We start from the raw sequence: 21494 nt of genomic DNA, 5'->3' as shown, positions 1-21494 counted from the left end.
ATGGAAATAGTTTATAAATTATTCGGAAACCTGTAAGATAAGAAAAACTATATCAAGAAAAACCAAATTAAGACACTATAATAATAACAGTAATCGCTCCAGAAGCCTTATACGGTTCAGAATCACTACCAACATTCTCTAGCAAAAAAGCATAAGCAGATTTGGAAAAGAATCCTCAAAAAAATATACGGTCCGATTTATTAGGATGAAATGTACCGACTAAGAAAAGCAGAAGAGCTATATCAAGAAATAAAAAATATTTAAACAACAATGAGGAAAAAAAGCTAAAATACTACGGAAAATTTTAACCTTTTCATCCGGAAGTCTCGGGTTCGAATCCCGGTTAGGCGTGGCATTTTTTATACGCTAAAAAATTTACATTTCATTTCACATACACAAGCTTATATGGTGAATTAATAAACCGCATAAAAAATACAAAAGAAATTCGATAAAATCAGATCGAAAAAGGTCTCAAGGAACCAAAGATAAACAAAAATTTTATACCTGAAAAATATACATTTAGGAAATCGGTTGAAGTATCTAAGAAACAATAAAACTTAAAATAAATTTCAACTAGAGCGAAGAAAGAAGAAAAAACAAGTGTAGATAAAGAGGAATAAGCTAATAAATGGAATAAGCTAAATTATGCAAACATTTTCTATAACATTAAAATTATGATTTTTAAAAAATAATCTTTGCTGCTATATAGAGTGAAATATTTTTATCCATTATTTCTACAATCGATCCTTAATCTCAGTTATTCTGAAGTAAGATATTTTTTTTATTATTTTTAAATTTAAAACTTTGAATTTTAAACAACTTTCATCTTATCAAAGCTCAGTTTTCAACGACCACTATACAAACGAAACTCATAAAAGTTCGCTAAATATTCTAATTTAAGTTAATTATAGTAATAAATTATTAAAATGTTAAATATTTTACAAATTAGGTTAGATCATTGATTCTCAAACATTTTCGCCCACCGCCAACATTGAGAATCAAAAATATTATACCGCCTCCCAAAATTTTTAAACTTACTAATTGTTAAAAGTAATAATTGCAGTTGCTGTTTTTAAGATGCGCTCTTAAAAACAGCAACTGCAATTGCTGGGTTTTAAACGTGCCATATCCTATTTCTGAGTTGAAACTTACATTTTAAGTGAGAGCAATTAAAACGCATATTTTATCATGTCTGGAAGTATTTTATTAAAAATTGATTTCAAAAATATTACAATTGTATCTATATAGTTAGTTATATAACAAAAACAGTGATACAACCTCTTTTTATCGGTACATATTGTTAAATTACATTATAAATTATTAATTAAAATTAAATTTCAACATTCAAAATTTAAATCGGCATATTTGCTAATTGAGTTATCGTTGTTTTTAATTTTTTTCTTAATTTACCTGTTTAAGCATTTTGAGATTTAGTAATTGTTATTTTTATTTAAATTAATAAATTATACTATCTATCAACCTTGAATTAATTTTTTTAATAACTGGAAGTTTTACAATCAAATAAAAGCTTACATCTTATCTTTTACACACACACACACACACACACACACACACACACACACACACACACACACACACACACACACATATATATATATATATTTAAATGTTTGTTTGTCCCGTATGCATTACTATACCATTCTTAATTGCGATGACACTATGGTGAGTTGTGCGCACGCCCGCGAAGGTTTTTGAATGACTTTGGAACCGCTAGGCGGCGCTGGGGTCGAGAAATTTCGAATAATTGTATTTATGGTCGGATTTGGCTCATATTCAGAATATATATAGTTACGTAAAAACAAATATTTTTGCAAAAAATGGACTCGCTAGGTGGCGCTGGGGTTGAGATATTTAGAAAAATTCTATTTATGGACCGATTTGGCTCATATTAAGGAAAGGAAATAGAGTGGCCGGGGTAAATCATAGAAAAGGTGAATAGGAAAATGGAGAAAGGGGAAAGGGGGGAAAGGAAAAGGGGGAAAACGGATAAATTGAATGGTTAGATTTTGTGAATTCCGTAACGTTCGGTTTTTTTAATGTTTTATCAAACTTTCAATTGTGTTCATTTAATCTACATATATATACTCAAATCTAGCAATAGCGAAGCATTGCCGAGTATGCAAGTATATATATAAAAATGAATGTTTGTTTGTCCTGTATGTGTTTTTATACCGTTCATTCATGAAACTTTGGTGAATTGTGTGTGGGTTTGGGCCCACTAGATGGCACTGAGGTCAAGATATTTCGGAAAATTGTATCTAATATCCGATTTGACTTATATTCAAAATACATATTAACTAGCGTACGCCGTCCCGACTTCGCCCACAATATAGATGTAGCTTCATTCACATTGTTTTTTTAATATAAACAATATAAGATAAACAAAAAATTTATTACAATACCAAATTTAGCATCCCCATCGCGGTTCACCCGTGTTGTACGGTTACTTGCGCTTCCCGTGACGATCAGAGGATCATGGCTGCTTCGCTCTCCCTTCCCGTTTTCTCCCGTTTCCCTTTCCTTCATCCGTTTTTCTTTCCATTACTTCCCTTTCCCCTTCATCTTCCCTATTTTGTTTGTTCTCTTTTCCCTTTCCATTTCCTTTTCCCATTTTCCCCTCTTCCCTTTTACCTTTTTCGATTTTTCCCTATTTCCTTCTTGCGATTTTCCCCTTTCACCCTTCACCCCGGTTTTCGATGAATTTCGGTATAGGTTCATTTTGCCGCTAAGCAGAAATCACGGTAAAATTTTTTGTTCTTCCTAATTTAAAATCAAAGCCTTTTCCGGACACATGTTTATTATGAACTTTTTTCTTTATTTTAAACAGAGAAATACAGCTGTAAAATTTAACGGCATTCTTCCGAAGCACTCACACACTCATTCTGTCGCTCTGCGCGCGCACACGATATATTAATATTTCTTATTTGGCAGATGTAATGAATTACTTCATTACCATGCTTTACCTTCACTTTTAATCTCAACCATTTTTTTTTTTTTGCATCTGACATCTTTAATTATTTGCTTTACATATTCAATTTTTTTAATTCCATTTTAATTTAATTATATATTTTTTCCTTTTAAAACCATAATGGATCACTTTAGTTCATTTTTTTGGCAAGTTCTTTCGTTTGTTGCTGATTTGTTGTTTTTCAGCTTTTCTTTTTTGCCAGTAATTTCTAAGCGTTTCAGATCTTCTTGCCCTTTCTTGTTCAAAGTACACCCGGCTTATTGTTTTCTTTGGTTTTGATAGGAATATTGTTTCTTTATTTTTTAATTTCTCATAGTTTCCGATTTTCGTTATTAGGTTTTCACGGGTTATGTCTAATTCCTCCATGTCTTTCTGTACTTCGTATAACCAGTTCGGTCTGCTTTTCTTGTTCCAGAAAAGTTCGATTATCCGTCTGATAAGTCTGGTCTCTTCCGTTCTGAAAATATATCCTAGAAAGGAAATTCTCTTCTTTCAAAATTTATTAGTTATCGGGATGATCGTTTTATAAATCTCTTCTTTTGGAATAATTCTCCAAATCCCGTCTTTTTTAATGTTTTTCCCGATGTATGGTCGTAGAATCTGTCTTTCAATCATTTCCAGTTTGTCGGTAAACCTTGTCTGGTACGGTCCAAATATGGTCTCACGACCGTAAAGTATTTCTGGTCGGATAACTGAGTTATAATGTCTTATTTTTGTGTTTATGGACATGCAGGTTTTATTATAGATGTTTTGTGTTTTTACTGTGGCTTTGATGAGTTTATTTATTCTTTCATTCCAGTTTGGATATTCTTGGAGGTTGTGTGTGATGTTTTCCCCCAAATATTTAAAGTTTTCTACTAGTTCTACGTCATTATTGTTTATTTTTACTTTGCTTATGCATAGCGGGTCTCTCGACATAATTTTGGTTTTTTCGTATGAAATTTTTAGACCAATTTTTCCTGCAATCTCTTCCAGGGTTGACAGTTGGTATCTGGCCTCTTCTATATTTTGGGCTAGTAGGGCTAAATCGTCCGCAAAGCCTAGGCGATTTACTGAGATATCTTTTCCTATTTTAACGTTATCTTTATTTAATTTTTTCCAATCCCGTATTATAAATTCAAGGGCACAGTTGAATAAAAGCGGTGACAGTCCATCTCCTTGTCTCAGTCCTGTTTTGATGTCGAATGGATCAGATATTTCTCCCCTGAATTTAACTTTGGATTTGGTATCCGTTAGTGTTAGTCCGATGATTTTGACTAGTTTTGGGTGAAGCCCTTAATTTCTCAGGATTTTTAGCAGGGATCCTCGATGTACACAATATATGCTTTCTTGAAATCAATAAAAGTCACTACCAGTTGTTTATTCCTTAGTTTATGATACCTTATAATTAATTATAAATTTGTTCTGGGCAGCCTCGCCATGGTCTAAATCCCCCTTGGTATTCCCCTAGTTCTTGTTCCAGTTGGTCCTTGATTCTGTGGAAATTATTCTCGATAGAATTTTGTAAGTGCAATCTAGTAAGGAAATTCCCCTATAAGTGTCAGGGTTGGTTTTATCACCTTTTTTATGTAAAGGGTGGATTACTGCGGTTTTCTATTCTTCTGGAAATTTAATTATTTATTATTTAAATTTAATTATTTATTTTAAATTTAATTTAATATTATTTTATTTAATTTAAAATTTTAATTAAATTTATTTAAACCCCCTCCACTTTCCTCTTTTATTTTTCCCTTTCCACTTCCTTTTACCGTTTTTCCTTTTCCCTTTTTTCCCCTTTTACCTTTTTCGATTTTTACCTTCTTCACCGCGAGTAAATCGGTCCAGTAGTTTTTTAGTCTATGGCGGACACACATATCAGAAACATTGCAAAGGAATCGTAAAATGTTTAGTACAGCGTATGTTGCTTTTACGTCCAACAGGTAGCGCTGATAACACGAAATTTATTTTTTTGACGATTTGAACCCTTTAAAATCAAAATTTCGCAAATTCTTTTCTTAGTATACGCCTACTTAAAGATACGAAGGTACCCTGAAAATTTCAAGTCTCTACCCATAATAGTTTTGGTTGTACGTTGATTATGATTCAGTAAATCATCAGTCAGGACATCCTCTTTTAGCTAAGAGATAACATGAAAAGAACAATTTTTGCAGAAGCTGTATCCACTAGGTGGCGCCGGTGTCGAGATATTTACCAAACAAATATATAAACAGACTTTCTTCTTTTATATAATTATATAAAAGGCAATGTTCGTATGTGTGACCGCTATAAACTAAAAAAACTACTGGACCGATTTACGCGCGGGGGAAAAAGAGTGGAAGAGATAAAGTGAAAGGTTAAGTTTTATGAGGGTCCGTAATGTTCATTTTTTTAATGTCTCATCAAACTTTCAATTTAATCTATATATATATATATATATATATATATATACTAAAATCTAGCAACAGCAAAGCATTGCCGGGTCTGCTAGTTTTTTTATAAAGTTATAAATCCAGCTTAAAAAACATATAAATGATATCCATATTTTCACAAAAATCCTCATAATACCAACAATATTTTTTATGGCACAATGTTTATTTCAACAAAAAAAAAACAATAACAATAATATACAAAAAAAAGGATTTATATTTCAAAATTCTAAGAGTTATTTATTTTTATTCAAAAGTTAATACCGTTATATTTTTTTAATCTATTAAGCGATCATTCGTTATTTATTACGACGAAAAAGCTAGTGAAGAGTAATTGAGCGTATTTATAACAATAAATCTGCTATTGTCGAATAATTTTATACGCTGAAATTACGGGAATTATCAAGAGTTTGTATTTGTATTCATAGATGTATAAATTGATACTTTATTTCAACAAAACTTTCAACTACTTCAACGGTTTTTATTCTTTATTCGTATCACCGATTTACCCACTCCAATACCAATGATTACGCGCAGCAGGGCAGAATTATAAAAAAAAAAGAAAAATAAAAGGTAATTTTTGAACTCGATACAACAGGAAACCTAATCCATCAATGTAGGAAAATTGAAAAAAAAACTGATAAAAACACTATAATCCAGTAATAATCATTCTACATTTGAAATGTACAATTCTTTATAATCCATCTGATGTGAATATAGAGACGGAATAAAAAAAAATTAAATAATTATCGGGCCTCCGTGGCGCGAGTGGTAGCGTCTCGGCCTTTCATCCGGAGGATCCGGGTTAGAATCCCGGTCAAGCATGGCATTTTTCATACGCTACAAAATTCCATTTCTATATACCACGCACAAGCTTGAAGCTTACGTGGGGATATCATCAAACAAAAAAAAAATTCTTCCATTATTAATAAGAGCAAATGACATTAACTTGTGCTCGGTATTTAATTTACTAAATATATTTATTTACTGTGAAGTAAGGAACATAATTTTCTTTTTATTATTTAAAAAAAATTTATTTATTAATTTTTTATGATTAATTCACCTGATAAGGCTCAAAGCCTGCTGTGGAAATATGAAACTGAAATTTTGTAGCGTATGGAAAATGCTATCCCTGGCCGGGATTCGAGCCCGGATGAAAGACCGAAGCGCTACAACTCCAGGATCGACTATTCAAATTCTTAGAGATCAAATATTTTTTTTGTTTATGCAGGAATGAATAAAAACTGTGATTTTATAGTAGGATGAACATATCTATTTAAGATCTGCTTTTTTTATTAAAAACTTATTAATCCAGGCTATTGATGAACTCATGCAGGCGCACACACATAAAGTATAGTACAAGAAAGTATAGTGATCGCGAAAAATGTCGGTTTTCATATTTCAACAGAAATATCCATTTTGACCATCCCGGAATCCATTTTGACTAATTTCGGAATGAGGTCTATACGTACGTACGTACGTATGTATTTCACGTAACAGAAAAACTATTAGTAGGATGTTGAAACTTCAGATTTAAGATTGTTGTAACATCTACTTGTGCACCTCCCCTTTTGATCGCAATCGACTGGACTAAAACTGTCCAAAAAAGCTCAGATTCTCCTTTCATAATCTGGAAGTATTGTAAATTAACTTTGATGTTAACGATTGAACAAAAATAAATTCATATGTATTGATTGGATTATTTATTGCTTCAAGAGCATTGACGCATGAAGATACTTCGACAATAAATTTGGATAAATTATCCAAAGATTCTCCATTTATGGAATTTAGTTTTAAAATACAATCGGCATTATGAGATACATTTAAATATTTATTGTCTAACGTTTTTTTAAAAGACCTAATTTAATTGTATAATTTTCATTTGTAACTGGTAAATTTTTAATAGCTAACTCTTCGTTCTTCAAGGAGATATGTAAATTGTACACAGTTTTTGTAGATTACTAAAATCATTTCTATTTTTTTTAATGTTGCCAGTTAAGAACATTACCTCTGAAAAATGGTAAATTAATCGTTTTTAGTCGCAAAAGTCCAAAAAAGTTGGATTTTGGACTTATTTCTTAACTGCAGTAATAGGCCCTCATTGACAGCTTTTCAACGATATATCGTAAGTGGTACTGATTTTCATCGGTCTACAGTTATAGCCAAATAAAATTTTAATTAATGAATTATTTGTGTCCTACAAGGGATGGCATATCGGTTCAAATCCGAATTCATCTCCTTTTTTTAATTAAATATATTGATTTATTAATAATTATTAATATTGTTTATTGTTGATAATAACAATAATAATAAAAAATATATATGAGAAGTTATTAATGAAATAAAATTTTATATGTTTTATGTGTTTGTGTTTTCTTATAATATTGTATTATAAAATTTATTGTTTATGTACTTTATACTTCCTTGTAAGAGGTAAAGGAAGTATTGTAATCGCGAAAAATTTCGGTTTTCAGATTTCAATGGAAATATCCATTTTGACTAGTTTCGGCGTGACGTCTGTACGAACGTATGTATCTCGCATAACTCAAAAACGATTAGCCGTGGGATGTTAAAATTTTGGATTAAGGACTGTTGTAACATCTATTTGTGCACCTCCCATTTTGATTGCAATCGACTGGACCAAAAGTGTCCAAAGAGCCCAAAATCCAAGAAAAATTGGATTTTGGACTTTTTCTTAAATGCAATCATAAATCCTCATTGAGAGCTTTTCAACGATTTATCATAAGTGGTACTTATTTTAATCGGTTCCAGAGTTATAGCTAAATAAAATTTTAATTAATGAAACCGTATTTGGATCTTACACGGGGAAGGTACATCTGTTCGAATCTGACCTAATACCCTTTTTTTTAACTTTTTTCTTTTAATTTACTTAAAATTAAACTAAATTAATTTACTTAATTTTTTTTATTGACTTATTAATGATTATCAATCTGTAATTGTAAAAATAAAATTTCAATAAATAATAATTCAATAAGAAACTTTTTTTTTAAAGTTTTTTGGTTGATAGGTGACAATAACAACAATCATCAATTACAATCGCCATTTTATAAATAAGAGTTTCCAAAAAAAATTGTAGATAATTAATCTCTTAGATAATTTATATAAATCAATTGAACACGAAAAAACCTTTTCAGATCAAGTAGCCTTGGAACTGGTTATGTACGGCGTCAGTTTTAAAAAGATGTTAGAAAATCATTTTATATGGCATCTAAGTCGATTATTTTTTTTATATTCACAAAGGAATCAGTTTTATTACACAATTTGAACGTCGTTTATACGATGTAAAATGTTTTATTTAGACTAGAAAGAATATGACCATTCTTTTCTCAGAAATGTGCTTGTGTGTGTGTGTGTGTGTGTGTGTGTGTGTGACTTGTATATTATAATTTCTATGAGGTTACGGATTTATTTATTATTTATAAAAATAGCTTATCCTACTAGCAACATATCGATGTATTGAAACATATAATAAATTATGATTTACGGCACACACAAAAAAAAAAAAGAAGGAATTTGTGGTCATAAATACGTCACTTTTACTTGAGGTCTATAAATATCTTTTCAGACAAATGATATCGGTAAACATGTAACTCATATCGATTCATAATGAATAACAGTATACAGTAAAAATGGTTTTTTGTCAATCTGAATAGCCTTTTGAGTGGTGGGGATTTTTATAAAACGTAGTTTTCTGAATCTACTTTCACTTATACTAACATATGTTACTAATCGTTGAATTATGACACGGGGTTTTCATCATATTTTGCCCAATATTCAACCGATTTGCTTGAAAGTATTATTTTTAAAATCAGCAACTATGTTTCATAAACACAATGCAAAAAAAAAATCGCTAATAAAAAACACGGTAGAAATGCGCAAAAAAAATTCTGCAATTAAATTATCGTAATTTTTGTACTGTTTCAATTTTTTTGTTGTTAAAAGCATAAAAACTATCCAATCGTAACGGTTTTTTTGTTGTCAGAATCTGTTAAATCTCTTTAATATACTGTAATTTTTTGAAATTTTTTTCACAAGTGGGTAGGGTAGCATAAGACTATGAAGGGAGGCAATCAGATACCAACATATATTCGCGGACCGCTAATCAACCGCGGATCATTGTGATGGGAAAAGGTTAAAGAAATTTAACTTTTATTGAAAAATAAAGTGACTGTAATATGACAAAAAAATACTGTAATTTTGAACCAAAAGAAGAATCATTATGTATTGAAAAATATCTAGAAACAAAATCAATTTAAAAAAAGTAATTAAAAGCATTCAAGATACCTAATATACGATTATTAAAGGCTGATATAAATTCATTTTTATTTAATTATCAACAAATTAGTAAATTTCCTGATCGGAGGTTACGCGAAGAGAACACTAGAAGTTATCGTGATAAAAGAATGGAAAGAAAAACAGAAAAACACTTTAAACACCCTGCACCAAAGGTAAGTCTGTCTGGGCTGAGTGTATGTGTATTATTTTTTACCTAAGTTTTTCAATGAAGTTTCTTAAAAACATTTTCCATATCAGAATGATATCATGGTATAATAACTGTATAATTACTCTGTTATATGACGTGATGCTGATGAAAAAAACTTCAAATTATTTATATAGACGGTTAGGAAAAAATAATTCACTTAAAACAGGTGAAATATTACAGTAAGACCATCAGAAGAAAGACCTCTAAAAAATTTAAATAAAAATTTAATTCTAACCGTTTGGTGAAGAAATCTTTTTAATTCGGCTCTTATTATTTTGCAAAAATGTTTATAGTTTTGCAGTCTAGAAAAGCCTGTTATAAAAATGAATTTGTTTTTACGACTTCGCTTTATTCCATAATACATTTTTTTTTTAGTAATATAAAATGTATATTGGAGTTTCTAGTATTTTAAAAAAAATAATTTTTATATCCCGCACTTTTTTTTTGCTGAATTTTATTAAAAATTATGGGTTATTTTTCTTTCAATGAAAATTTTCTTTCCTGTAAAAATTAAAATGTTATATCATGTGTATATCACAGGTAGCGTGGCCGAGTGGTCTAAGGCGCTGGTTTTAGGCACCAGTCTCTGCGGAGGCGTGGGTTCGAATCCCACCGCTGCCAGTATTTTTTTACCCTGCAATAGCTTTTATATTACACTGTTATATAATATTTATAAGAAAATAAAATTCTGTTAGTAATGAAACAAGAAGAATTATTTTTACAAAATGTTTTCTTATCATTAAATATGTATATATATAATTTCGATTATATTACAAACAAAAAATTTGTCTTGTATTTGTTATTGTTACTTGTCTATGTTTATTCTTTATTGTTTTGTTCATTTTCTGTTATTTCTCACAATGTAGTGTTACTTTAATGACGTTAAAGAACAATTTAGATAGTACAAGGTGAAAAGATAAAGATACTACGATTTGCTGATATAGTAATTCTAGCTGTGAGTAAAAGAGATTTAGAAGAAACAATGAACGACACGGATGAAATCGTACGCAAGAACTATCACATGTAAATAAAAAGAACAAAAGAAAGTAATGAAATATGTTAGAAGTAATATAGGTGAACCACTGAATAAAAAATAGGAGGAGAAAAGATTACGGAAGTAGAAGAATTTTGTTATTTGGGAAGTAGAATTACTACAGATGGGCGAAGCAGGAGAGATATAAATACCGAATAGCATAGGCGACACGAGCCATCATTCAGAAATATAATTATTTAACATCAAAAATTAATTTAAACGTCAGGAAAACATTTTTGAAAATATATGTTTGGAGCGTAGCTTTATATCGAAGTGAAACTTAGATGATCGGAGTACCTGAGAGCTTTTGAAATGCGGCACTATAGGAGATTGTTAAAAATCAGACAGATGGATAAAGTGACAAATTAAGAGGTGTTGCGGTAAATCGATGAAGAAAGAAGCATTTGGAAAAATATAGTTAAAAGGACAGACTTACAGGCCACATATTATGGCATCCTGGAATAGTCGATTTAATATTGGAGGGACAGGTAAATGGGAAAAATTGCGCAGGCGGGGAACGTTTGAAATGTAGGTTGTAGGGTATATACAGAAATGCAACGACTGGCACTATTTTAAGGAATCTTGGAGAGCTGTATCAACCAGTCAAATGATTGAAGACAAAAAAAGTATGTTACTTTAGTCGCTAATGAGTGTAATTGTTGATGCAACTATAAATAAAAGCAATAAAAAAAAACACAAAAAAAACAGGAACATGGTAGTTAAATGATGTATTATAATTTTAACCTGAAATAAATATCATTTCATGTTTGAAAATATCTAATCGTATCATTTTTTTTTTTACAATAATTTTTTCAAATATTGTAAAATGTAGTTGACACGGTCTATCGAGACCGATGTCAACGGTCTATCGAGGTGTTTGCAAGCTCGAGTACTTTCAGCCGACGATCATTTAATCAGAAATCTTGAATTTTTATGACAATTTAATCGATTGTATAAATTTTTGGACGTCCTGCGTGCTCAACATTTTGAATGGTATGTGTTCTGCTTCTTTTGTTGCAGATACCAACAGCCACCACAAAAACAAATGGTTTCTTCACAGCGGCCACGCGGTCCCCCCAGCCCCTTCTCAGACACACGTGTGTCTGAAGGTTAATAATTACGTGGAGTGAATAATTTCTGTTTACTTCTTTTAAGAAAATCTTCGCCCCAAAATCGCGATCGCGAATAGGTATCACCATTGTAAGTTCCCTATTACCTTCCTTTCCTTTCAAGAAAGAAGAAAGAGGGAACGAGCCCAGCAGCCATCAGCCCAGCAGTCACAAGCCCAGCAGCCACCTGCCCAGCAGCCACTGACAGCACAGAAGAACGAAGAAACCTGCACTTTCCCCCGTTCAACCCTTCGGGGCTTCGGGAATTCCAAGGTTAATGGTATGTAACTTCGGTTACTACCAATTCTTGGAAATTGCAGGCCAAAGAAGAACGAAGAGGTCTTCGGAAGAAGAAGAGGGAGAAGATGAAGAAGAAGGAAGACCAGCCACTCGTCTCAACATCACGGACTGGAGTCCGGAACAGAGCCCAGCAGAGATGCGTCCTGAAGGGCAGCCATACCAGAAGCGGATGAAGAGCTTCTACACAACCTCTCCTTTTTAAAACTTACAGTAAGACAAAATAACCCAGCAATTGCGACTCCTCCGGAAAAGGGGACGCATTGCTCCCTCCTTATAGCTAGTGCCCCGTTGTGGCGTATTCCTGCTAGCCTATTAAGAGTTGGCACCGAAAGGACTTCAGTGGACGGTCTGAAGGGGAATTACGTCGGGAGGACAGGCTTTATAAGCCTAGCCTTCCGCGGTCGGCCCATGAAATGGGTTCGATAACGCTGGTTCAACAACGGATTGGAATGCAATTAAATCCGTCTTAAATTCACTAAAACAACACAAAACTTGAAAAATTAGACCCGAGATATAAAATAACCCTTTTAAAAAACCAAGCCCGATTAGAATCATCCAGCAGCAAGGGACTCTGTCCAGGTTCTGCGATAAAGTAGGGAGTAATAAACTCCTGCCAACTTTGCATTCCATTCCATTCCACTCCATTTTGAATGAATGTTTGAGTACGTCTACATTGAGCAGTTTACATTTTACCGTTGGAAACGAATGGAAAAATGCCTTAAAGTGGAATGTAACTGTTTTTTATGTCGGGGGTTAAACCTTAAAAAAAACTACTTTTTAACAGCGAAATCCAATTTACCCATTTTTTTAGAAAATATCAAAACTTGTTTGCTTTACCCTACCATCATAATCAAAATGCGTTTAAACGCACGTTATCTAAATTATATTTGGAAAATATTGTAGTTAGTTGTTTGGTCATAGTTGCGTAAAATCTGTTCTGGCCGAGAATTTTCCGAACGATGTTGGTGCACAGTTGTAAGTAATAGCAAAATTTATACTTTTCCACTGATATTTAGCAACTGTCGGTACGCAGATTATTCGTCACGAAAGAACTTTTATTTATACCGTTATTTCTATCAAATCATTCCATCGATAAAAATAAAGTTAACTTTTTATCATACTCCTCCCGAAGTGTCGGCGTCTCGACCTAGTAGTTCAAAGGTTCTTGGTTCGAATCTCAGTTACACATAAACTTTTTTTCACGTACTAAAAAAAAATATTTTATTATCTTCAATTGGCGTATAAAAAAATGCTGCTAACCGTAATAAAATGTAATATGGAGAAGTTAATTGGTTTTTGTTTTTGTTTTTTCTTCAAGCACCAACTATTCATTCATTGTTCTCAGGGAGCAGATTGCAGATATTTAATTGTACTTAAAAGAAATTGAAATTTTCTCTTATTATTTTTTGCATAGTTGTTGATAATTTCAAATTATTTGAATAAAATTATCAGGAATTACGGAACGTTTGATAACTTTGAAAATCTCTTTTAAATAAAAAACATCTGATGTGGACACCACACGACTTCCTTGTACGCCTATTAAATTGCATAAACATTTATTTTTTTAATGAAAAAAACATATTACTAATAAGATCTGATTTTTCCTTTTCTTTTTTTTCTTATTATTGAATTATTATTAATTGATTTTTTTTTTTTTTACAATTAGAGATTGATAATTATTAAAACACAATAACAAAAATTAAGTAAATTAATTTAGTTTAATTTTAAGTAAATTAAAAGAAAAAAGTTAAAAAAGGGAATTAGGTCAGATTCGAACAGATGTACCTTCCCCGTGTAAGATCCAAATACGGTTTCATTAATTAAAATTTTATTTAGCTATAACTCTGGAACCGATGAAAATAAGTACCACTTATGATAAATCATTGAAAAGCTCTCAATGAGGATTTATGATTGCATTTAAGAAAAAGTCCAAAATCCAATTTTTCTTGGATTTTGGGCTCTTTGGACACTTTTGGTCCAGTCGATTGCAATCAAAATGGGAGGTGCACAAATAGATGTTACAACCGTCCTTTATCCAAAATTTTAACATCTTACGAGTTATGCGAGATACATACATACGTACACCGTAACTAGTCAAAATAAACCGTTGAAATCTGAAAACCGAAATTTTTCGCGATCACAATACTTCCTTTACCTCTTACAAGGAAGTATAAAGTACATAAACAATAAATTTTATAATAAAATATAATAAGAAAAATATATTTAACTTTTATGGACAGTAAAAAAGTGAAAAACAAAAAAGTTTATCTTTCCAAAAGAAAAGCTAAAAATACCTAGAAATTTCATGAAATTGAAAAATTTAAAGGGATTAAGTATTAAAGTAGAAAAAAAATTTTCGCCTAAATACTTTTAGAAATAAAATTGAAGTTTTCAAGGAAAACCAAGAGGAAAAGAGGAAGAAAATGTTCTTTCCCTTTTCCTCTTATTAAACAAAAAAGAATAAATGAAATGAAATTTGGCAGAAAGGAAATAAAATGCAAAGTAAAGTTTTTTTTTTTTTTAATACGATACACAGATATTCCAAACGACAATAAAAATGATAACCTTTTGAACGATTAAAATTAAATATATAAATTTTACTAAACCGATTATCCTGTTTATGATTCTTTTGATAATTTTTTGCATATTTAATTGCTATTCTGCGCATTAAATTAAAATAATTAACACCTGATATATCTCACATGAAAAAAAATATATTTTTCTTCTTTTATATTGTATTAACTTTTTTTTCTTCTACATTAATAACGTCAGCCGGATTTAATTTCTCTTTTATTCGGCGATCAAGTGAGATTTACCCAACGTTGAAATTTACATATAGATAAGTTTAAATTAATACGTAAGTAATTATTGTTTAGTCGCATAATATTTATTTTAAATAAATAAAATACATATATGAAAATAATATACAACCTTAGAGTTCTAAAATATTTTGAAACGATTTTAACGAGGGCAGGGCATTTATGTAAGTATTTTTAAAGGATTATAAGGGTTAGAAGAAAACAGCATGCTTCCTTCAATTATTGTTTTCTATTTGTTATCATTATGTTCTCTTTTAAAATCCTGTTTACCTTCATGTAATTGTAGGATAAAACAGGCAAAACTATATCTTGCACCCGTTCCATTAATTTTAGAAAATTGTTTTTACAGTTTTATATTTTATAGCCTTTTTGTAAAAATTAATAGTAATTACCCCTCTTAGTACAACTATATATATGTATATTTAAAATCATTTTTCTAGCATCACTACTTTATATAGATACTTTCTATTTCGGTGGACGAAAAACGCTTACCCACCGGGTTGGTCTAGTGGTGAACGCGTCTTCCCAAATCAGCTGATTTGGAAGTGGACAGTTCTAGCGTTCGTCCTAGTAAAGCCAGTTATTTTTACACGGACTTGAATACTAGATGGTGGATACCGGTGTTCTTTGGTGGTTGGGTTTCAATTAATCACACATCTCAGGAATGCTCGAACTGAGAATGTACAAGACTACACTTCATTTACACTCATACATATCATCCTCATTCATCCTCTGAAGAATTATCTAAACGGTAGTTACTGGAGGCTAAACAGGAAAAAGAAAAGAAAAGAAAAGCGTGAGATGAATGAAAATTTTTGTAGCGTCTGAAAATGCCATGCCTGACCGGGGTTCGAATCCGGGACCTCCGCATGAAAGGCCGAGATGCTACCATTTGCGCCACGGAGGCTGACGCCTACGCCAAAACCGATCTAAGCCAAATTTAATTGGGAAGATTTTCTGATATTTTTTCGCTTTTCCTTGATCAATTCCCATCATTAAAAAAAAAAAACTTTAAACAAGAGTTAATTTTGGATACCTAATAATCCCCTTCTGAGACGCCACCCGCCCGGACAGCCTAACTACTGCGGAGGCGTGCCTACGGCACGCCCTTCAGCTAAATTATATATATATATATATATATATCAGGTGTCCAAAAAGTCGCTTGATCGAGAAATCTAGCGTTCAAGTCCTAGTAAAGCCAGTTATTTTTACACGGATTTGAATACTAGATCGGGATACCGGTGTTCTTTGGTGGTTGGGTTTCAATTAATCACACATCTCAGGAATGCTCGAACTGAGAATGTACAAGACTACACTTCATTTACACTCATACATATCATCCTCATTCATCCTCTGAAGAATTATCTAAACGGTAGTTACCGGAGGCTAAACATGAAAAAGAAAGAAAAAAGAAAGGGTTGTAACCAAATAAAATTTTAATTAATGTAATATTTGGGTATTACAAGGGGTTGGCACATTGGTTATAATGAGACTTCAACTCCTTTTTTTAACTTTTTTTTTTTTAATTTAACTATATTGATATATTAATAATATATTAATTTAAAAGCGCACTTATAAACGGGTTAATATATTAACCCGTTAATATATTATTAATTATTCATTAAGTGAATATTAGTCAAATGAATTTTATGTACTTTTAAAAGTGTATAATGTAATAGGAATTATTACATATGTATGTATGTAATAGATTTGGGGAAACAACTTATTAAATTATTATTTAATATTACTTGAAAATTATAATTTAGAATCGTATTATTTTTTGATTTTCTAGTTTAATTTCTATTTAAATTTATTTAATTATTCTTGAATTTTTGTTTAATTTCATCTAAGTTAGTTAACTACAGAGTGACTGAAAAATAGAACCTTTCAGGAACATACATACCGAAACATACATGCCCGATCTTTAATAAATTGCTTAAGATTCTAAACGTTTAGTTCATTACTCCTCTGATGTTGTCAGACAATATTCTCCCTAAGTCGGAGTTGATTATAAATTTGTTTGTTTTTTGTTGCCAATCATTTAATCGCTCTTTGGTTCGATATAATTCCTCTGATCTTAATTAGCGCACACGTTCTCTAGTTTTCAACGTTAATCTCTCTTCATCATCGTCTCTTAATCTTTTTACTTTTAATATTAATAATCTTTAAATTCATTCGAAAAAATATAAAGCAAATATATTTAATAAAACTTTCATTAAACCTAACATGTAATTAAAAAGCTTCAAAAAGGAGCTTAGTACTTTAACTTTCGTAAAAAATTTTTTTTTTTTAATTTTTATCTTTTTGTTGGGAATATAACTCAGAAAAAAGTAATTAAGGTGATAAATAAGAATTAAAAAAAGTTTTACGTGAAATAAATACTGCAGTTTTGAATGAAAGTTTTCAATAAAGTAGAAAATAAAAATAAAATCCCGTTAAAATACTAGTGCAATTCAACTAGTAAAGTTGTTTAATGAAAGTATAAAACTTAATTATTAGGTGGTTGAGTTAGTGATCTGATTGAGGCCGGATGTATTGTAGTGTAAGTTTACGCCAGCATTTATACATATAATCGAATACTATCTTTTAACTTATTTTCCGTTTATTAATCTATATTTATTTAAAAAACATTTTCATTAATATTGATAATATTAAATTTCTATTTCTACCAATATTATAATCATATAGAATACTGATAAAAAATAGCAGTAATAAATTTGTATTTATTCTATTTTTGATTCTTTGTACGAAGTATTGCGAAAAATTTGGGTTACAACATTTCATCGGAAATATCCATTTTGACCATCCCTGAATTCATTCTGAGTAGTTTCGACGGTACGTCTGTACGTACGTATGTATCTCGCATAACTCAAAAGCGATTAGGCGTAGGATGTTGAAATTTTGGATTAACGACTGTTGTAAAATCTAGTTGTGCACCTCCCCTTTTGATTGCAATTGACTGAACCAAAAGTGTCCAAAAAAAGCCCAAAATCCCAAAACATTTGGATTTTAGACTTTTTCTTAACTGCAGTGATAAGCTTTCACTGAGAGCTTTTCGACGAAATATCATAAATGGTACTTATTTTAATTGAATCCAGAGTTATAGCCAAACCCACCGGGTTGGTCTAGTGGTGAACGCGTCTTCCCAAATCAGCTGATTTGGAAGTCGAGAGTTCCAGCGTTCAAGTCCTAGTAAAGCCGGTTATTTTTACACGGATTTGAATACTAGATCGTGGATACCGGTGTTCTTTGGTGGTTGGGTTTTCAATTACCCACACATCTCAGGAATGGTCGAACTGAGAATGTACAAGACTACACTTCATTTACGCTCATACATATCATCCTCATTCATCCTCTGAAGTATTATCTCAACGGTAGTTACCGGAGGCTAAACAGAGAAAAGAAAGCTAAGACTTATAGCCAAATAAAATTTTAATTAATGAAATATCTGTATCTTACAAGGGAAGACACATCGGTTCGAATCCGACTTTACTTTTTTAACTTTTTTTTTTTTTAATTTCATTGATTGATTTTTAATAATTATTTTATTGATGAATTATATTAATTTATTTTATTTTATAAATTGTTATTGATTTTTTAATAATTATTAACCTCTAATTGTAAATAAAAAAAAAAAAAAACATTACGAAGAATATTAGCTCAATAGCAAAAAAAAAAATAAATAACAAAATATCAGACGTTTTTAATGAAATAAAATTTATGTACTTTTAATTTTAAAAAATGTGTAAATGTAATTTAATAGGCGTACAAGGAAGTCTTGTGATGTCCACATCAGATTTTTTATCGTTAATTAATATAATGTCAGATTTAAAATGGCTGTCAGATCATTTTGAAAAAAAAAATTATAAAATTAATGAGAATACTAAGCAAGTCGTCAGATGAAACATAAATATTTTGTCTTTTGAAAAACAACATATAATCATAAATAAAACCGATCTCCGGCATGAGACGGTAACATTTCGTTCTTTCATCCGGAAATCCCGGGTTCGAATCTCGTTCAGGGATGTCATTTACATACGCTACAAAATTTCCATATTTTCAAGTACAAGCTTCTTTTTCAGCTTCTATGGTGAATTAATCTATCGGTCAAAAAACATCGATAGAAGTTGTTAAAATAAAATAAATTTGTATCTATGTTTTAAGAAAATAGGTAGCATCTCGGAATTTCGTGCGGGTTCCCGGGTTTGAATCCCGTCAAGCATGGCATCTTCCGTACGCTAGATTTTTTTATCTACAGATACTTATCGGAAAATTAGTATAATAGGGTTTCGGATTTGAATTTAACAAATTCAAATTTGGAAATTAATTATGGGAGAAGAATACGAATTAAATACCGTGCAAACCAACTGATCGAACCGTCATCTGTATCTAATCTAAAAATCTAACAATTTTAACTCCACTACTAGTGGACGATCTGTAATATTACATTTTGTTATCGGAAAGTAATTTGAGTTTATATTAAATATTTTCCATAGTTATTCAGTAAAGGCATTATTATAATTATGATTGTTATTATTTTATAATAAATTAATTATTACTACTATAATATTTTAACAACTATAATTTGAACAAGTATTAAAGTTTACTTCCATTATCTAGTACACTATAATTAAAAAAAATTTGTTCGTGTAAACAAACTTCAATCATAACTTTATAAATTAAAGAGCAGGATCAACTTATAAAATATAAATATTTAATTATGAAATATAAGTTATAAATATAAAATTACTAATAGTAATTTTAGAAGGAATAGAACTTTTTAATTTGATACTAAATTTAATAAGCGATTAAATAATTTTTGTTTAATTGTTTCGTTTTTAATAAAGTTTTCCCACTATCTACTGATGATGACGATCAAAATAATAATCTAATTTTAAATTTTAAGTGAATTGTTTTTATAATTCTAAATTTATCATACGATAATAAGTATTTTAATTTTTATAAGCTTATTATCATATCAGCCCGTTATGTAGATATTTGAATGTAAAGGATTACACTTGAACGTTAAAATCTGTTTTAATGAGCTTTACAAAATGTATTAATTTTAATCGGAAATAATTTTCAATTAAAAATAGATTTTCAATTTACTTATTCAAGATGAAATAATAAAATAATTTAAAAAAACTGAAAACACAGTTGCAGGATTCTACACACACAATTTAGCACGTCAGTGTTACACAAGCGCTCCTTATGGTGACAGGGTCTACTATTGACGCCTAGAGAAAAGTTCCCTAGAACGTAGGGAATTTTTCAAACATATTTGCAATTTTTTTTGGTTTTAAAAAAAATTTAATATCTTCACGAACTTTTTTCTAAATTAATTTTAAAAAGCGCAGCTTAAATGTATTCGGAAAGACGCTTCCTTTTTAAAAAAAAGCTTCAATTCGTTAATTATCGCTGGATATATAACAGATCAAACTTGACTGCCAATGAGTAACTTTTGGTATAAATTAATACTGATAAATTAATAGACCGATATTTAGCAATAATTCGGGTTTAGCTGTATGATAATTGAACTTTTTAACTTACAAGACATAGATTAAAAAAAAAAAAAACAATTTTGTTTGTTAAAATTGCAAGTATATTTGTAAAAATTCCCTAGGCTCTCCTAATTAACCGATTTAAAATTTTCAAAATCAATTTAAAAGTTTGAGTGCTGTTTTACATGATTAAATTTTCAAGTATCTAGAGACTTTATTCAGGATCTACACAACTTGAAAAAATCTGTTTTTTTTTTTTTTATTTATTGAAAAGGATAAATTGCAAAGTTATTGTGCAAAAACTGCCAGACCGATTTTGTTGAAATTAGGGTGTTGCTTTATCATATTAAAACGTTTTTTGAGGCAAAATCTGAAGGTCCTATCTATAAGTACTCGAAAAGAATTACCAAAAAATCTTCTTTTTTTTCACCTTTTCGACAGTTATTGCTATTTTTGATCAATATAATTTGTTTTTCGATTTGTAACCGATGAAATTCTGTGCAAAATTTAATAAAAGACTTTTTTCTCTTTTCATATTTTCTCTAAAATGAAGAATTATCGAGTTATCTTGAGAAAGGGAAGAAAAAAAATGGATAATTTTGCGATTTTTTTAAATTTTGTTTAATAAAAATTTAACCAAACCTTTATCAAGTGACGCATAACGAAGTAATCATTTCTCATGATATTCCGGAGATGCTTAAGCAAAAATAAGCAAAAAATACAAATATGCCCATTTTAAAACAGATACCGCTTGGAATATAATGTGCCTAAGAAAAATAAGATCCAAATGAAACGTTTCATTAATCGCTTCGTTAACGCTAAGTTTAACTTTCC

At 30.4% G+C, this 21494-nt stretch overlaps 1 long non-coding RNA gene and 1 other non-coding gene across 2 annotated transcripts in view; one reads left to right on the top strand and one right to left on the bottom strand.

Annotated features, from left to right (window-relative positions):
- LOC142333279 (uncharacterized) overlaps nucleotides 1–21494 on the bottom strand; it is a 770509-nt gene that overhangs the window by 219912 nt on the left and 529103 nt on the right. The window lies entirely within an intron of this gene.
- On the top strand, nucleotides 10438–10519 carry TRNAL-UAG (transfer RNA leucine (anticodon UAG)). The gene has a single exon. It is a non-coding gene; the product is annotated as a tRNA-Leu (tRNA).

The sequence above is a fragment of the Lycorma delicatula genome, chromosome 12 (genome assembly GCF_047948215.1).
Source record: "Lycorma delicatula isolate Av1 chromosome 12, ASM4794821v1, whole genome shotgun sequence".
Taxonomy (NCBI): Eukaryota; Metazoa; Arthropoda; class Insecta; order Hemiptera; family Fulgoridae; genus Lycorma; species Lycorma delicatula.
Note: the sequence above shows the minus strand (reverse complement) of the source record. Positions and strands in the feature narration are given on the sequence as shown.